Raw genomic sequence first — 18,992 nt, forward strand, 5'->3', positions numbered from 1 at the left:
GGAAAGTTCATTTTCCTTCCATTTACTTGTTTGGTTTAATGGTAATTAATTCACTTCTACATCTCTGGGATTAAGTTATTATTTTAAAGAAATGTGATTTATAAATAGTTCTTAATTACAGAGCCAGTTCTGTATTCTTAGTCAATTGGAAGCCTTTGAGGAAGGCAAGTTTTATAAATCACCAGCAATCTAGCTAGAACTTTTATATTGGAGTGGAGGGGGAAAAAGAGACAATTGTTGAAGAAAAGAAATATTTAAAATGTTTTTGTCTCATTAAATGGTGGAGGAGTGGGGATTGGAATGAAGCTGAAAGATTAAGCTAAACATTTCCTTCCCCATTCATATAGTCGCAGAAAATGACTTTCTTATCCATGTTTGGATTTTGAAGTTGTAAATTTTATGATTTAGGGGAAAATAGTCTCCATAAAATTCACATCCTAGAACCTTTTATTAGCCGATGTTAATTGGATCTCATGAGATCCAGTTTTTTTTTAGTACATTTTCATTTGCACTAAAATTCTACCCTTTCATGGTCACTATAAGAGAAAAATGTGATACTTCATATTTCTTGGTTTTAAAATGTTCACTTTTAAAATTGTAAACAAAAGGAATAATAAAGCCATAAATTTGAAGGAAAATAATCCATAAAGAAAGTATGTAACATTTTTCTTCATTCAATATAGTTACTTTCCTATCAGACGTTGTTTCTGAGCCCGAACCCTTTTTTTTCCCAAAATGGAAATTCTTAATTTTTGTTTCTTATTATAAATGTAATACATGTTTATTGTATAAAATTCAAACAAAACAATAATATAAAGTGAAAGTCCTTTATAATGCCAACTTTAAGAGGAAATCCTTGTTCAGTTTGTTGTACCTTTTTCCTGAGCATATATATGTAACTAAGATTTTATTTTAATATTTTATATGTATGTGTGTGTGTGGGTGTGTGTGTGTGTTTGTAAGAGATTATACTATACTTTCCATGTCAGTATTTGAAATCACATTATTCTTAATGGCTGTATTTTACTATACCATATTCAATATTGTTTATGATATTTTGTTTAACAATGCTGCAGAGAACATTTAAAGGAAAATCTTTGAGTACTTGTGGAAATAATATGCATTGGATGTATTCCTGGTAGGATAAATCAGATGTTTACTGTAAATTTGTTTTTTTATATAAATTGTCTTTTTATATCCTTTGTTAATTGTCCTATTGGGCTACTTGATAAAAAAATATGTCTTTTGTTGCATATACTGTCAAGTTATCTTTTCGATTTGTCCAGTATATATTTTTAACTTGTTTATGGTATCTTTTGCAGGACAGAAGTTTCAGTCTTATGAGTTAAATCTTTTAAACTTTACCTTTAGGAATTTCCAATTTTGGTGTGATGTTTGATTTTTCAAAATATTTAATTTGAAAAATCACCATCCAATATCCAATACTGTGGTTTCTTGATGGAAATTGGTATGGAAAAATTACTTGCTCCCCAGGATTTAAATGATGTGATTAGTACAACTACTTACAGCTCTGAAGTTTACATTCATGTGGATGATTTTACTAATTACTGTCCAGATATAGTTCCCTGTGCCCCAACATGTCCTATAATTCAGGTCTTCTCTGAATAAACTGGCAAGACAATGTCATTTCTTTCCTTTTGTTGGATTATTTTTTATATGTGAATTAGATGAAAAGAACATCTGAAAAGAATGACCATAGCTGGATGCTAAAAATATTTTATAACATAACCAAAGAAGGAACAGATCATGCTAAAAAAGAAAAAAAAAATTGATCCTAATCCTTTTATTATTATCTCTGTTAGTGGGAAATAGTTTACATCAGAAATTCTAGACATCAGAAATGGATTTATTAATGAAATTCACTGTCCACAATCTGGCAACATTTGGAATTCCTGTAATACATAGTATGACTGAATATCTTAAGGTGTAACCCTTAATTCAGCTCTTACCATTCCTCCAGCTGAGATTGCTTCAGTGCAGGGATGACATCATACCAGAGTGCTCTTACTGTTTTCAGCCAAGAAGATTAGTTCATTAGTCATAAATGAGGGTGACAAATGAAACTGAATTAGGATAGTTGTGAGATTAGACCCGGGGCAAATTTCTCAGGGACTTCTAACAAGTTTCCTTCTGTTAAGGAACCTTATTTTAGAGCAAGCAGACGAGAAGTACAAAATATTTCTCCAATTTGGTGAGTTGTCTTTTCATTTTCTTGATGGTAACCTTTGAAGCATAAAGATTTTAATTTTGGTGATGTCCAGCTTATCTATTTGTCTTTTGTCACTTGTGCTTTCACTGTCATATCTAGGACAACGTTGCCTACACCAAGGTCATGAGGATTTGTGCCTAAGTTCTCTACTAAGAGTTTGATAGTTTTAGCTCTTATATTTTGATCTTTGGTCCATTTTGAGTTAACTTTCCATAGGGTATTTGGTAGAAGTCCAGTTTCATTCTTTTGCATGTAGATACCCAGGTGTCCTAGCAAATTTTGTTGAATAGACTATACTTTTCCCATTGAATTGCCTTGGCATTACTATTGAATATTAACTGACCACAAATGTGATGGGTTTATTTTGTCACTCTCAATTCTATTCCATTGATTAATGTGTCTGTCCTTAAGCCAGTACTAAACTGTCTTGTTTGCTGTGGCTTTGTAGAAAGCTTTGAAATTGAAAAGTGTGAGTTCTCAATCTTTGTTTTTCTTTTTCAAGATTGAGATATATTCGCATACCATACAATCCACCCAAAGTATTCAATCAGTGGTTTATAGTATCATCACATAGTTACACATTCATCACCAAATCAATTTTAGAATATGTTCATTACTCAAAAAAAAAAAAAATTCTTAACCCTTATTTCCTCCTGTTATCAACAGTATTGGTATGGTACATTTGTTACTGTTGATGAAAGAATAATAAAATATTACTGTTAACTATAGTCCATAGCTGCAATAGGTATATTTCCCCCTATATACTCCCCTATTATTAACTCCTTGTAATAATGTACATTTGTTCTAGGTCATGAAAGAAATTTTTATATTTGTAATATTTATCACGGTCGTCAACCACAGGGTTCACTGTGTAACACACCCCCATGTTTCATCCTCTCACTTTCCTTCCAGTGACATACGTGACTCTAAAACTTCCCCTTTCAACCACAATCACAGACATAATTCATTGCTATTAATCATACTCTCCATGATGTGCAATGTACCACATTTTGTTTATCCATTCATCAGTTGATGGAAACTTGGGTTTTCATCTTTTGGCAATATTGGATAATGCTGCTATGAACATAGGTGTGTAAATGTCTGCTTTCGTCCCTGCTTTCAGTTATTCTGGGTACATGCTGATCATATAGCAATTCTAGACTTAGCTTCCTGAGGAACTGCCAAACTGCCTTCCAGAGCAGCTGCACCATTTTACGTTCCCACCAGCAATGTAGGAGTGTTCCTATTTCTCCACAACCTTTCCAACACTTGTAGGTTTCTGTTTGTTAATAGTGGTCATTCTAGTAGGTGTGAAATGATATCTCATTGTGATTTTGTGGGTTTTTTTCAGTTAATTTTTTTTATTTTTAAACTTTTTTATTGTATAGTATAACATATATACAAAGTAAAGAAATAAAAAAGCAATAGTTTTCAAAGCACTCTTCAAATAGTGGTTACAGGATAGATCCCAGAATTTGTCATGGGCTACCATACGATCCTCTCATATTTTTCCTTCTAGCTGCTCCAGAATATAGGAGGCTAGAGGGCTTAAATACCTTTTTATCATCACATCACAATCGACTTTTTTTCCTTCTTTTTTTGTGAACAATAACAATATACAAAAAAGCTATAAATTTCCAAGCACAGCACCACAATTAGTTGTAGAACATATTTCAGACTTTGACATGGGTTACAATTTCACAACTCACTGTGGTTTTGATTCACATTTCCTTAATAGCTAGTGAAGTTGAGCATCTTTTCATGTGTTTTTCAGCCACTTGTATTTCCTCTTTGGAAAAATCTCAATTTATATCTTTTGCCCATTTAAAAAATTCGGTTGTTTGTCTTTTCATTGTTGAGTTGTAGTTTTTCTTATATTCTTGATTTCAAACCCTTATCAGATATGCGGCTTCCAAATATTTCTTCCACTGAGTAAGCTGCCTTTCTGCCTTTTTGACAAAGTCCTTTGAAGCACAAAAGTATTCAGTTTTGAGGAGATCCCATTTATCTGTGTTTTCTTTCTTTTCTTGGGCTTTGGGTGTAAGATCTAAGAAACCACCGTCTATGCCTAGATCTTGAAGATGCTTCCCTACATTTTCTTCAAGGAATTTTATGGCTCTGGCTCTTGTATTTAGGTTTTTGATACATTTTGAGTTAATTTTTGTATAAGGTCTGAGATAGGGGTCCTCTTTTATATTTTTGGATATGGATATCTAGTTCTCCCAGCACCATTTATTAAAGAGACTATTCTGTCCCAGTTGATTGGCTTTGGGAACCTTGTCAAAAATCAATTGACCATAGATGTGAAGGTCTATTTCTGAACTCTCAATTCTATCCATTGATCAATATGTCTATCTTTATGCCATCCAGTTGGCATTTTGATAAAGATAGCATTAAACCTATAGATCAATTTGGGGAGTACTGCCAATTTAGCAATTACAGTAATCTGGGAATTTACATCTTGGAACCATTTTTTTTTTAACTTTCATTTTCCTCCAGCTTTTCTTAGTTGCTGAGGAAGCTTATCTCACTATTAACTCTAAGGATAAAAATATATTCCACCCCAATATATGGTGATCATGTGCATGCCAAAGGACCCCTAGTCAATTTATTGCTAAATTTCATGTACTGATTATCTAATTTAGTTGCTTGCTTAACTCTTTAACTTTCACTGATTTTACCTTAAATATGTACTATCTGGGCATTTTACCACTAACCCTAGATTCTTTTGACATGTATAATTGAAAACTGGTGGTAATTAAGTAATGCTTAATGACACATAAAAGGTTGCATGTCTCGCTTATTTTCTGGCAGCAAAAGCATTCCAGGACCTACAAAATGGGAGAAAGTATTTGGAAAGCACAAATCTATTACATGTTTAATAACCAGAATACATAAAGAAACCCACAACCAAAAGGCCAACAATCCAATTTAAAAATAGGCAAAAGACTTGAATTCACATTTCTGCAAAGAAGATATACAAATGGCCACTAAGCACATGAAAAGATGCTCAACATCATTAGCTATTATGAAGATACAAATCAAATGAAGTACCACCTCACATTAAAATTGCTATTATTAAAATGGAAAATAACAAGCACTACTGAGGATGTGGAGAAATAGGAACCGTTGTACATTGTTGATGGGAATATAAAATGGTGTAGCCTCTGTGGAAATCAGTTTGGCAGTTCTTCAAAAATTTAAACAGGAAACGACCATATGACCTGGCATTCACACTTCTAGGTATATACCCAAAAGAATGGAAAGCAGGGACTCAAACAGATATTTGCAAACCAATGTTCATAGCAGCATTATTCACAGTAGTCAAAAAATGGAAACAACCCAAAGGTCCATCAACAGATGAATGGTTAAACAAAATGTATTATGCATACAATGGAATTTTATTTAGTCGTAAAAAGGAATAAAAGTCTGATACATGCTACGATATAGATGAACCTTGAAGACGTAATGTTAAGTGAGATAAGCTAGACACAAAAAGGACAAATATTGTACTGTTCCATTTATATTAAATAACTAGATTATGAAAATTCATAGAAATAGAAAGTTCAGTATAGGTTACCTCGGATGAGGAGTCGGGGAAGGAGAATGGGGAGCTATTGCTTAATGCTGGGCAGGGTTTCTGTTTGGGATGATGAAAAAGTTGTGTTAGTGGATGGTGGAATGGGATCACAACATGAATGTGATTAATTCCACTGAAATGTGTGATTGAGATGGAAATTTTTATGTTGTAGTTATGTAACCACAATTTGAGGAGTGGGGAGGAAGAAACTAAAGAGGCAAAGACAATGAAATGCAAAACGTAATCCTTGACTGGATCTAGTAACAGGAAAAAAATGCCCAGGAGAACATTATTGGGACAACTGAAAAAAAAAGGGATATAGATTGAAAGCTTTCTATCAAGGTTAAGTCTCCTGAACTTGACAAATGAACTTAATGTGGTTACGTAAGTGACTATCCTTGTTCTTAGGAAACATATGCAAGTATTAAGTATTAAAAGAACAGGATGTGAGAGGGTAGGAAGATGGTGTAGTAGGAAGCTCCTGAACTGACAGGAACTGTTTGGATCAACTATTCTAGAACTCTTTTTTAGTCTAGTGGAACACTGCAGCATCCAGGGAAAGACAGAAGGAAAAGACTGGGAAACTGGGAAACACTGGTAAGTTTCACCCTCCAGTGCAGTTGCTACCACCCCCATCTTCCAACCACCTGGGAGGCAGCAGCTGGGCTGGTGGTGCAGATTGCTGGTGCCAGGGTGGGCTTTAAGGATCTAGTCCTCCAAAATCTAGAGATCAAATCTCTTGGTCAGCTATTTGAGATGCTGAGGCCAGCTCTGAGTATGGCCACTGTTCCAACATCTCTTAAGGAGAAGTGGCAGAGTCATCTTAAGGAAGCAGTACCTAATATTTTTTCCCTTTTCTCTTTCCACTCCCTACTTGGGGGGAGCAAAAATAGTTTGGAAAAGCCACAAATTGATGGCTCCAGCCCTCAACAAAAAATAAAAATCTTAGAAATCTGGGAGGAGTAGGAGAATTCTATTTCCAGAATTATAACAACATACTATTCAGAATGCCCAGTTCTCAACAAAAAATTACACACAAAGAAACAGGAAAGTAGGACCCATTCATGAGAAAGAATAACTGTCAGAGACTACCCCTGAGGAAGCTCATACATTAGAACTATTAGTGAAAGATTTTACGTCAGTGAACTAAAAGAATCCATATGCAAAGAACGAAAGGAAATTAGGAAAATATTGTCTGAACAAAATAGATGGAAATTGTGAAAAAAAGGAACCAAACAAGTTTCGGAGTTGCAAACTACAGTAATTGAAAAACTCTTTAGACAGATTCAAAAGCAGATTTTAACAGGCAGAAGAAAGAATCCACAGACTTGAAGATAACACAATTGAAATTATCCACTGTGAAGAGCAGAAATTAAAAATGAAGTAAAATGAATAGAGCTTGAGGGACCCTGGGACACAGGTCAACCCTACCAATGCAGGCATCACTGGAGTTGCAGAGAGAGAGAAAGAGGCAGGAAAAGCAGATGACAAAATAATGGCTGAAGACCATCAACAAATGAATGGATAAACAAAATGTGGTCTATCCATGCAATGAAATATTATTCAGCCATAAAAAAGAATGAAGTGCTGGTCCATGCTACAAACATGGATAAAAGTTGAAGACTCATGTCGAGTGAAATAAGACAGATACAATATGTTGAGTGAAATAAGACAGAGTACAACTATGTACAAATGTACAAATAACTATGTACTATGTACATACATACTACATAGTACACATAGTACATACATAGGGTACTATGTACTATGTACAAATAAGACAGAGTACAACTATGGTGTGACTTATCTTATATAAAGTACTTCAAATAAGAAAATATTTGCAGATGCAGAAAGCAGAATAGTAGTTACCAACAGTATGTGTGTGTGGGGGAGGGAATTTGCTAAATGAGTTTGAGTTTTGGTTTGGGATGATGAAAATAGACTGGTAATAGTGGTATAAGTCAATGTATTCAATGTCAAAAAGTGTCCATTTGAAATGGTTAAATTGATTTTTATGTGATGCATATTTTACCACAATTGAAAATAATTTTTTTTTAAAAAGAGCATGATGCTTGCAACCTCCTTTCAAATATTTAGAAAATAGATGGATGGATAGGTTGATGGATAGATGAATAGAAAGAATGATATTACAAACGTGGCAAAATTTTTAAAGTTGGTGAATCCGGGTATCTGAGTGGCGGTGCATTGGCGTTTTCTGTATTGTTTTTGTATTAGTTTTGCAACTTTCCTGAAAGTTTGAAATTATTTTAAATTTCAAAACAAAAAACAATGTAAAGTCATCCCAAAGAGGGAAAAAGCAAATCTGCAAAGCCTCTTGAGGTCTTGACCCTGGAATTCACCCATCACAACCTCCACATTCCGTTGTAAATAAGCAAGACCAGATCAGATTCATGGGACTGTGGGGGAAAAATCTTCATCTCTTTCTTTCCTTTTTTTCTCTTTTTCCCTTGGTGCATTAGTGGAGAATCAAACCCAGGTCTCACAGATGGCAGGCAAGCATTCTACCACTGAGCCACTTGTGTAACTTTTCATGAGGGGAGCTTCAGCATAGTTTCAATCTACTACTGTGGGTATTTTAAGCAAAATACTGCAAGTCTGTTTAGTTCTTTTGCTGAGAATTCTCACATAATCATGCAAGTACGAATCCTAAAATATGCTTCAAAACTTTTGAAATTCACCTATTTTGGAAATATCTGAGATTACAAATAGATAATTATATAATAGGAAAAATAAGTGGGATTAGATTAGATAGACAGAGAGAGATTTATTATAATGAATTGGCTCACAGGACCAATTCTTGTAGGCGCTTGTTTTACTTCAGTTAGGGTGCGGCCCAGCCCAGTCAGGATGGTTCTTAATCCTATGACTGGAGTCCTTTATAAGCAGAATGAAATTCAGACAGAGAAAAAACCACAAAAGCAAGAAGCTGAAATTCAACAGAACCAGAAGAGAATAGAGAGGCCAGGAGAGGCTGCCATGTGCCTTGCCATATGACACTCTAAGAACCAAAGATCGTCAGCAGCCCAGCCCCAGGACGCCACAGTCTTCAGGAAGAAAGCATTACATTGATGATGCCTTGATCTGGAGTTTTTCCCAGCCTCAAACCATAAGCAAATAAATTCCCATTGCTAACCCAACCCTTTTCAAGGTATTTGTGGGAGCAGCCCAGGAAACAAAAACAAGTCACTATAGTCCTGTGAACCAATTTATTATAATGAATCTATCTCTATCTCTATCTCTAATCTCTGTCTGTCTGTCTGTCTACCTATCTATCTATCTAACTTCTTTTTCCTTGAAGAACCCTGACTAATGCAACATGAGGTTTGTCATGAGTAACAAAAACAAATGATAAAATAACAGTGGCTCAAACATGATAGAATTTTACTTCTCTCTTAAACAAATTTCAGGTGTGTACCTCAGCAAAACATGATCTTAAATTTAATCCATGCCTGTGGGCATGAACCCATTGTAAGTAAAATCTTTTGATGAGGTTACTTCAGTGAAGGTGTGGCCCACCTCAAGGATGGGCCCTCATCCTATCACTGAAATTCAGACAGAAGAGAGAGAGAGAGAGAGAGAGAAAGAAAGCCAGAGGAAGCAGCCAGAAGCTGATCATCAGGGGAACCTGGAATAGAAGGGAGAGTAGCAGATGCCACCACGTGCCTTGCCAAGTGACAAGCTAATGACCAAGAATCGCTCACAGCCAATCTCAGAACGCCACAGTCTTCAGGGAGACAGTATCACCTTGATGATGCCTCGATTTGGACTTTTTCCTAACCAACAAAACTGTGAGCGAATAAATTCCCATTGTTTAACCCAACTCATTGCATGGTATTTGCTGGAGCTGCCCAGGAAACTTAAACACACAATGACTGATACTGAGGTGACAGTGGTTCAGTCATAACGTATACAATTTCAACGTGTTTAAGAGTCAAACAGGATTGTCAAGGACCTTCCATTTTGGAGCTCTAGAAAGAGATGAAATATATTGCTTTGAGATTCGCACAGCTATGCTACAATACATGTAAAAAAAAAAAAAAGAAGTATTAGTGAGAACCATAGAAAATTGTCATTTTGGAGACAAAAACAATCGAATACCAGCAATCTCATAAGGCTCAGTCCAACAGTTATCAACAATCAGAACTGATACTCATCAATTTTGTAGGAAGGCCTTCGAACTCTTTGAATTTAGATCTTGGTTGAGTCTCATTCCAGTAGTCCTGAGCATGTGATTTACCTGTTCTCAGTTCTTCAATCTATGAAATAGGATAATAACACTTTATCTCGTGTTTTCACAAACATACACTGTTATAAAAACTAATTGGTCATTGTTTGCCATTTAGATCTAGAGATCTGAAGCAATGCATTATTGTTTCTTCTCGTTCTGGATATATTTTTAGCTTGAAGATATGGAAAGTATAAGTGCTGGGCATTCTTTTGTAGGTATTTTTCTAATCTCGCTTTTTATAGGTATATGAATCTATACGCAGAAAGCTAACTTTTTTACAAGGAAAAGACTATATTTTTTCTTCCCCTCTGAGCAATACCATTTTGGCCAACTTCACTTGCTCTGCTGTCTGAAAGATATGACATATGTGAATAAATTCACTCAAATGAGATTTAAGACCTTCTGCATTTACCTTTAAAGCATATGTGCACATATGTATTTGTTCAATTGTTTGCATTTTTATTTCCAAACCAGAAACAATGAATAAAGATCATATCATGGGAAAAATACAACCGACTCTTCTTTTGCACGTAAGCTCTTAAACACAGAAAGAAGAGTTAACTTTAGCAACCTGGGGCCTTGTTCCCTAATGACTAAAGGAGCATATGAAGCTCAAATTAATTTCCTCAGCAAAGGTGTCAGTTTTTGCTTGTCATCACTACAGTTTTCACATAGTTACAAAGTGAAAATGCAGTGTGGTGGAACATGTAGAAAATTTATTTAAGACACCAAGAGCATTTGCAAGGCTTAGGGCCTAGATGGGCAAATAGTGATGAGGGAGATTTGAGAGGAGGGGTTCTAAGGCCAACATACAACTTTTTCTAGGTTAACAATAATTTGAAAAAATTAAAAAATTATCCTCACCACATTCATTGAATCACAGAATCCTTTCTTAAGGATCACAGCATGAGAATCATTGAGACCCAGTTATCATCCTTTACATTTTGGGAAGGTTGACAAGCTATTCTGACCATTTTGACAGATGAGATGTTCACGCAAATACAGCAATTGCCCTAATGACTGCTATGAACTGCAAAGCTTTCGTCGTAGAAGGGCATTTATCACTCTTCGCTGCCCCGCATCCAAACACCATTCCAACCTGGGAATTCTCAGGACAGGTCCTGACTCCCCTTTCCTGGTACAGAACCAAAGAGGAACACTGTTCTCTTTCCCAGCTCCGTGGAATCTGCTGTGCAGGCACTTGACCTAGGATAGGTCAACTGAATGCTCCTCCTGGGACTGTGAACCTTGAGAAAGTCACGTATAGGTCCAAACTGGCTGAAAAAATCCCTGGTGACTGCAGCAAGGCCCATAGTCCACAAGCACGGCCACAAGCCTCCAGTCGCACAAAGCCTTTTGTGGCGCCTGCTATCTCCAGTTCCTGAGCCTTTCTAGGGTTCATCTTGATGAATCGCTTTGCATTAGTATCTCCTCTGCAGGAACTCTCAGCTTCCTTTTCTTGACTAAGGCTGATACTCGATTAGCCTTTCATCCTCCAAGAATACCGTTATCACCCTCCTGCTCTTTTTATCCTGTGGGATTTTCAGAATCCCTTGACTACCACTTTGGTAGGATTTAGGAAAGGAGTAGAGAGAAACACGTGGTTAATTTTCCAACACACTTTTTAAATTGGAGGCATAACACAATGAAAACCCAGAAACAATCATTTTGCTCCGATCATTGGTAATAGAGTGCCATCTTACCTTTATCTGCTGCTGGGTCCCTTGCTGAGCCATTTGAAAATAAATCACAAACATCATGATACTTACCCATGATACTTACCCTATTTAATAGCTCAGTGTATCTTCTAAGAATAAGGACATTCTCCATCATAGCCAAATGCCATCAGGATTACTAACAAAATTAAGAATCCATACACAACTGTGTGATGACATTATGAGCCATTGATTGTAAACCATGTATGGGACATATGTATGTGAAGACTTGTCAATTAAAATATTTTTTTAAAAAAAGAATCCAATCAAAGTTCACATGCTGTAATCAGTCTTTATGTCTCTTTCGCCAATATCAATCTAGAACAATCTCCCCTTGCCCCATTACACTGACTTAAAAAAAAATTTATTATGAAATAACTATAGATTCACAGGAGGCTGCAAAAAAAATGTACAAGGAAGCTCCATGCAGCCTTCCACCTACTAATGTTAACATCTTATAGAGCTATAGCACAATATCAAAACTGAGAAATTGACATTGGTGCAATCCATAGAGTTTATGCAGATTTCACCAGTTATACAAGTGATTGTTTGTGTGTATGAGAGAGTATTTGAGTGTGGATATAACTCTATGCAATTTTTTATAATCGTTTTATTGAGATACCATTCACAAGCCACAAAATTGATCCTTTTAACATGCACAATTCAGTGGTTTTTAGTAAATTCACAAAGCTATGCAACCATCTCTATCATCTAATTTCAGAACAGTTCTATCACCTCCAAAAGAAACCCTGAACTCATGAAGAATCTCTCCCCATTTTCTCCTTCCTCCAACCTCTGGCAACCACTATCTACAATCTGTCTCTATAGATTTGCCTATTCTGTATATTTCCCATAAATTAAATTATATAATATGTGGTCTTTTGTGACTGGTTCCTTTCACTTAGCATAATGTTTTTTATTAGATTCAGATTCCTTTTTTTTTTTTTAAGTAAGAATACTTCATAGTTGGTACTGTATACTCCATATTGCATTAGATCCAGAGGTACATAAAGGCTAATTGTACCATAGAAGAGCTTTAAGCAGAGGAGTTATATTGACTTTGCCTCATAGAACGATTACTCTGACAGTGATGCAGAGAAGGGATTAAGAGCAAGAATAGAAATGGTAGGGTGACGAACAATTATATGTTGCTATCTGGGGGGAAAGAATATCATTTTTGCCTTGACTATTGCAACAGTCTCCAAAATTGATGGTGGTCTAGATTAGAGTGGCAGTTAGTATGGAGAAGAGTAGGTGGATTTATGAGAAATTTAAGAGATACAATTGACAGAACTTGGTGCCTGATTGCCTGTGGACAAGAGTTAAGGAACTTAGGCATCCTGGAGTAGGAGTTAGGAGCTCGGTTTTGAATGTACATAATTTGTGGTATCTGTGACACAGCCAATAAATATTTGTTGAATAAATTCAAGTGGAGATGACCAGGATTCAATTGTAGGTATTCATTTGCAACTTGAGAATTTGGGGCTGGAGATGTAGATTTGGAAATTATTTGTATATAGTTAATGATTAAAGGCAGTAAGAGGGTGGGCTTATTCAGAGGAAAGAAGATGGGTGGCAAAGCAAGAAGAACTAGAACAGATTCTTGAGGAGCACCAACATTAAGGGGCAGGTAGAGAGAGGCCTACAAAAGAGATTGAAAAGGAAAAGCTAGAGTAGGAAAAGGAAGTTGAGATGTGTGATATCACCATAAACAAAGTGGGGAAAGGGGACGTGGACAGAGAATGTATCAGTTAGCTATTGCTGCATAACAAACCACCCTGTATTAGTGAGGTTCCTCTAGAAAAACAGAAGTGGTATGAAAATATTAAGAGGTTTATTATAGGAATTGGCTCATGTGACCATGAAAATTAGTGAGTTCAAATTCTGTAGGGCAGGCTGCAAGTTGGGAACTTGATGAATTTCCCAGGAGAAGCTGCACATTGGGAACGCCAGTGAGGGTGATGAATTCCCGGGAGAGACTGGCTGGCTGAAGTACAGATAGAAATTCTTTCTCACTTCTGAAATCCTGAATTCTCCCTTTAAGGCCTTCAACTGATTGGATGAAGAGACTCCTCTCATTGCCCAAGGCCTTCTCCTTTGTTGACTGTAGATGTCATCAGCCATAGTTGCAATCAACTGACTAATGATTTAAATCCAGGAAATACCCTCACGGTAACAATGAGGCCAGTGCTTTCTTGATTAAGCAATTGGAGACCATAACCTAGCCAAGTTGACACATGAAATTAGCCATCACAAACCGCAGAGTTTATTGGCTCATCACAACCATTTAGTTGCTCATATTTTGTAGGCTGGAAATTGAGAATGCTTAGTTGGGAAGTTCTTCTGGTCTCTGCTGGGCTCTTTTATGAGCCTGCAATCAATTGCAGGTTATACAGGTAACTCTACCTGTGAGTTCAGCTGACTCTCCGGAGGGGCAAAAGAGCTGTCTAGCCCATAACCATCCTCTAGAAGGTTATCTTAGGATTGTTCACATTATAGTCAGCAGAAACCAAGAAAAGACATGGAAGCTCACAAGGCTTCCTGAGACTAGGCTCAGAACTGGCACACATGCCTATTCTATTCTATTCTGAAAGTCATGAAGCAAGCCCAGATTTGAGAGATGGGGAAATAGATTCTATCTTTTCATAGGAGATGCAGCAAGTAATATTGAAAAGTGGGTGTGTATAGGGAGACGTGAACCACTGTGGCCTTTTGTTGCAATAAAACAGAGCGTCTGCCACGCCAGAGATCCAGGTTCAACTCCTGGTGCCCACACATGCGAGAAAAAAAAAAAGAAAAAAAAAATAGAGGGAAAGGTCAACAGTGTAAAATGCTGCTAAGAGGTCAAGTAGGACAAGTTTTTACCCTTACTGCTCAACGGAAAATACCATTGCCGAAGTCATCAATGGCAGTCATGCCACCAAATTCATTAGGAGTTAATGACATGACTGTCACTGATGATTTTGGAAAGAGACATTTTTGCTAAGCCATGGGAAAAGAGAGACATCAGAAATAGACGGCTTCTTCAAGAAGCTTGGCTGGGAAAACGAAGTTGCACTAAAGAAGGGTTTTGCTTGTTTTGTTTTGTTTTGAAGATAGGGGAGCTTGAGTGGTATTTACATGCCAATAAGGAGGGAGTAGAGAGGAAGAAGTTGAAGGTACTGGAGAAAAAGTAGATAAACCATGTTCTTGGCACCGTTGTTTAACCTGAGATTTTGCCTAGAAATGCATAAAGTCGAACAGAAATATGATAAACTACCCTGTCTGGGACAAAATTCAGAACAATGAGATAATTTCTTATTTAGGAATTTTTCACGTCACAAGATGAAAATACTACTCATGCTTGTACTCATATATGGGTTCATAGCAGAGTATCACCTGAAGACTTTCCACGGAGGAGAAACCCCTATAACTGGGCTTTGTTCTCCCCTAAATGCAAGTCTACTTTGGGCAGGGGCTCAGGACCATGCAATATCTCCCAAATGCAAATTCAGATTCACAAAGCTTTAACCAGTGGTGTACATTTTCTGATAATTTTGGGCTAAGAGAAAATGGTTACACATAGCACACAGTAGGACAGTAACACTGTCCACCAGCCATTTCAGTTTTTTTTTCACGAAGTTCCTTTTCTACCAGCCTATTAGCTCTTGAAATTTATTCTATTGTTCCAAGGTGTTCTATTCTGGTTCCTATCCAGGTATTTGCTCCTGACAGATAGGTCTGCTCCTAGGAGAGTAATTCTGTTCTTTTCCGTTTTTCTGCTCTGCCACCCTTGGGCCTGTTGACTTTTGTCTTCCTGTTCATTACCTCAGGGTAACAATATTGCTGCCTCGGCTCCAGATAACACATGTACATCTGTGCCCATTTATCAGGAAAGAAAAAGCTTTCCCCAAAGTGCCTCTAGGGGACTGTTATAGGGAAAATCTGAGGAAGTGAGCATAAATCTGGGGGCTCATTGCTATATCAAGTATAATCAGGGTTTGTTTAGTAAAAAAGGGGAAATGGATATTGGGTAGGCAATTACGCATGACAGCCAGTGCTGAGTCCTTTTTTTTTCAAAATGACACCAATTTCATTTAAATTGTCCAATGTAATGAATGATCAAATCTGTTAACAAATCTAAACTTTTTGGGGGCTAGCTGATCAACTGAAGGAATGAAAATTATTGCTGATCATTTCAACTGAAGCTCATGTTTTTAAAAAATAGACATATAAAATAACAATTTCCGAATAAGGTGAATGATATGCATCAAACTACTTTCAAATAAATAAAATTTAGGAAACACCTAATGAGTAACTAGCAGTTTTATCAACAGAGAAGCAATTCAGATAGGCTTTCATCTAATTAATCACTATAATCTTCATTCTCAGAAATAGCATTTCAATGTTCAGAATGTAAAGCACATATTTGCTTCTCTGACCATAATTTCAAAAGGATCCATTTGTAGAAGATTCAAATATTTGTGAGAAATTCAAAGAAATATTCAAATAAAATGAGATTTCCCATGCCAAAGTTTCAATACCTAAGTGAATAGTTGATATAAACCAAAATGTTATTATGCAGATGAAGCTTCCATTTTAATTAAGGGCCAAGAACAAGAGACCTGAGGGTCTAATTCCAGACTTATTTGCACATATATCAAGTGTTCCTTAATTTCTAATGAAAGGTCTTTTGACAGGTTCTCGTGTCAATATGTTCTTAGTAGCTACCAGAACCTTTAAGTGGTGTTTTCTCACTGATCTACATTAGCCACCAAATTATGACAGCAAATTAATTGTTACATACAATAAAAATTAGATTATGAGTTGCAGCCGCATATTTATAAGAGAGGCTCAATAGCCATGGAACAGGAATACCTCTGTTTCTACTTCATTCATTTAATGAGAGACACTAAAGAAAAATTGCATACAATGATAAATAGCTTTATAGGTTCTCAAAAATCTTATTTACTCGGAATTTTTTAACACAATTTTATTGAAATATAATCACATACCCTATGATCATGCAAAGTATGCAATCATTGGTTCACAATATCACCATAAAGCTGTGCATCCATCACAATTTTTGAACATTTCCATTAATAAAAACATAAAAATAAAAATAAAAAAGAACATCCAAAACATCCCATGCCCCATCTCCTCCCCCATTATTTGATTACTGTTTGTCTTTATTTTCTTATTTATCTGCCCATACACTGGATATGGGAGTATCATCACAAGGTTTTCTCAATCTCATGGTCCCACTGTGAAAGCTATATAGTTATACAATCATCTTTAAGAATCAAGGCTACTGGATTACAGTTCCACAGTTTCAGGTATTTCCTTCTAGTTATTCTAATACCCTAGAAACTATAAAGGGATGTCTACATGCTGCAGAAGAATAACCTCAAAAATGACCTCTTGACTCTGAAACCTCTCAGCCACTGACATTTTATTTTGTCTCATTTCTCCCTTCCCCCTTTTGGTCAAGAAGGCTTTCTCAGTCCCATGATGCCAGGGCCGGGCTCATCCCCGGAAGTCCTGTCCTACATTATGAGGGAGATTTACACCCCTGGGAGTCATGCCCCATGGAGGGAGGAGGGCAATGGGTTTAACTGGAGAGTTGGCTTAGAGAGGCAAGAAAAAGGGGTGTCTGAGGGTGACTTTCAGGCATACGTATAAGTAGATTTAGTTTCTCCTTTGCAGGAATAAGATTCTTAGGGGCAAGCCCCCAAATGGAGGGCTCAGCCTATTAAATTGGTCAACCCCAATGCTTGCGAGAATACCAGGAATTCCCCAGAAGGGGAAGTGTAATATTTCCATGTTTTTTCCCCAGTGCCTCAAGGGGACTTCGCTAATATTTTTCTTATTTTCTGCCCAGATTATTATAGGTCATCACAATGACCTGTACAAACCAACAAGATTTCACTCCCTATTCAAAGTTTCATGTAATTACGGTGTTTGAATAAACTGACCATGCAAGTTAAATTAGAAAGTGTGTGAAATTGCTGTGGCAGACAGTTTGGCGATTCCTCAGAAAACTAAATATTGAGTTGCCCTATGACCTGGCAATACCACTACTTAGTATATACCAGAAGAGCTGAGGGCAGTGACACAAACAGACATTTGCACATCGATGTTCATAGTGGCACTATTCACAATTGCCAAGAGATGGAAACAATCCAAGTGCTCATCAAAAGATGAGTGGATAAACAAAATGCAGTGTATACATACGATGGAATATTATGCAGGAAGAAGACAAAATGATGTCCTGAAGTCCTGAAACGTAAGACAGAGTGGATGAACCTTGAGGACATAATGCTGAGTGAAATAAGTTAGGCACAAAAGGACAGATACTGTATGATTTCGCCATTATGACTTTGGTAAAAGGTTAACTCAGAAGTTACACTGTAGAATATAGCAGACCTAGTGGTACACAGAAGCTTGAGACAGAGGAAAGTCTACCCAAAGAGGTTGAATCTAAATGCAAGGGAACAGATAGAAATGATGGTAACTATTTAGCAGGCTTATAAGTAACATTGCCATATTGAAGGTGAAAAGGATTGAAAGGGGATGTATAGTGCCATGTATCCCAATGATTAAATTTACGATCAAATAAGTTCTTGCATGAACTATTTCAACGGTTTGATAGTGGACAAAGAGTCGATGATAGAGGGATATGGGGGAAAACTAATAATGTATGCTATGGCCAATAATAACGGGAAGACATCAACAGTCCCGTAGCACTACCAGGAGTAATCAATGGGAGGAGAGAGGGACAAGTGATAAGGGGTAGCTCTGATTTGATAGTTGGTGACATTATATTTGCTGGTTATTTTTCATTATGGACCAATGAACATTGTCTAAAATTGAGAGTGCTGCTGATTGTACAACCAAACAAAGACACTGTAAGACATGGTTTATTTATTTTGGACATTATCCATTATGCCCAATAGATGGGGGGAGCCAAAGGATATGGTGACCGAGAAGTACAGTGGTGAAAGGTGATACATTTATATGATGGAATTCGGTGTGGTTACAAAAAGGAGGGATGTCGAGGGTCATATGATGAACTGAATAAACCTTGGGGACAATGGGCAATGCAAAATAAGCCAGAAACAAAAGAAGAAATATGCTAAGATCTCACTTAGAAAATACGTATGAAAAAAATGGGAGCCTAGATTGAAAGCCCTTATAGCAGCCACATCTGGTCTGAAGTTGTGGATATCTGACTGGATT

General features: G+C 36.7%; 2 protein-coding genes across 4 annotated transcripts in view; one reads left to right on the forward strand and one right to left on the reverse strand.

Annotated features, from left to right (window-relative positions):
- KNTC1 (kinetochore associated 1) overlaps positions 1-18,992 on the reverse strand; it is a 172,055-nt gene that overhangs the window by 122,226 nt on the left and 30,837 nt on the right. The window lies entirely within an intron of this gene.
- ZCCHC8 (zinc finger CCHC-type containing 8) overlaps positions 1-18,992 on the forward strand; it is a 91,819-nt gene that overhangs the window by 25,565 nt on the left and 47,262 nt on the right. The window lies entirely within an intron of this gene.

The sequence above is a fragment of the Tamandua tetradactyla genome, chromosome 5 (assembly GCF_023851605.1).
Source record: "Tamandua tetradactyla isolate mTamTet1 chromosome 5, mTamTet1.pri, whole genome shotgun sequence".
Lineage (NCBI taxonomy): Eukaryota > Metazoa > Chordata > Mammalia > Pilosa > Myrmecophagidae > Tamandua > Tamandua tetradactyla.